Below are 1,351 nucleotides of genomic sequence, written 5' to 3' on the forward strand. Positions count from 1 at the left end.
TTTAGGAGATGTATAGTCAGCTTGTAAGTTGAATTCCACTCTCGCAGGATTAAGTAATGAATGTAAATTATATAAGACTTAAGTCATTCATTTAGTTGTATTTTCATTCAGTTTTGTATATGTAAATTTACGTCATTTTAAAAAATTACATTTTCATTTCATGTAGTTTTGTTATGATGTTTTATGCAAGCTTGTTAAAAGGTATGCTGTATGACACATGCTAGGGATTGCATCATGTTTCCACGTGGCTGGAAGAGACATGAAAATTCTAGACTAATGTTTATTCTTTATTTTAATGTTGTGAGAGGAGGTGGGCGGAGTTGGCTGGGAGTTGCCTCGCAAGCAACGTTAGTACCCCATTTTCAAATTACTAAGTTAGCAACCTCATGTCGCTAGAGCCATGCCCCCATGCTTTTAGAAAGCCGAGCTAGAAATTTCTGGAGTGAATTAACTTAATATGTATATAGGCCCTAGTGATGCATAACAGACAGGAAAGATCCAGCCTATCCCTTTGAAAGAGCCAATGTATGCCAAACACTACATAATTCCTCTCAAGCGCAAATCATGTTTTCCTCTCAAACATGATTAGTGATTTCTCTCCAATGTATACCGTGTATAGTGTTCTTCAAACGTTGGTGATATTATTGGTGAGTGAATAAATGTGAAGTTTGTTAATGCAAGTACATTTTATAATATAAACCTTTGTACCTTTACCTGTGGGATTAGGTTAAACAGTGAAGTGTATTTATTGTTATTTAACTGTTCAGTAACCTTGCGTGAGCCTAAGGACATATGAGTAACAGTTAAGTATATGTAAGTGTAATTTTGATTTATTTTCTATAAGTGTTAAAGTGTCATTTATTCATTAATTGCCAAAATTTAGATAATTTTATAAATTAATTTCTAGTGAAACAAAGGATTATATAATTTTTATAGAGTATCATATTTTTGTCTTGTACCACTCGTGTGTCACACGATTGTACATAGTAACGACATTTCTCTTTTTTTGTATATATTATCCTTTGTATTTTCGCTCTCCCCTCGCGCTGACAGCAAAGTGCATCAACCTCTCTGCTTTTTCTTTTGTTAACTGTCAACAGAACCGGTTGCCAGTTGGACATGATATAACCTGTTGGTTTTTGTGACCTTCTTGCCGGGACTCTGATTGTATATAAAATCGGTGTTCTATAATAAACTCACTTAGTTGCTTCCAACCCGCTTTTGAGTCACAACCTACTCTTGGCTCGTCACATTGGTGACTCCAGAAGTCGACTCGCTCCTCCCACCTCCCACCTCTCACTGTGACTATGGCCGCCCCATTGAAACTTTCGTCATTCGCCAGTGGAGAGGA

Source organism: Palaemon carinicauda, chromosome 18, assembly GCF_036898095.1.
Source record: "Palaemon carinicauda isolate YSFRI2023 chromosome 18, ASM3689809v2, whole genome shotgun sequence".
Lineage (NCBI taxonomy): Eukaryota > Metazoa > Arthropoda > Malacostraca > Decapoda > Palaemonidae > Palaemon > Palaemon carinicauda.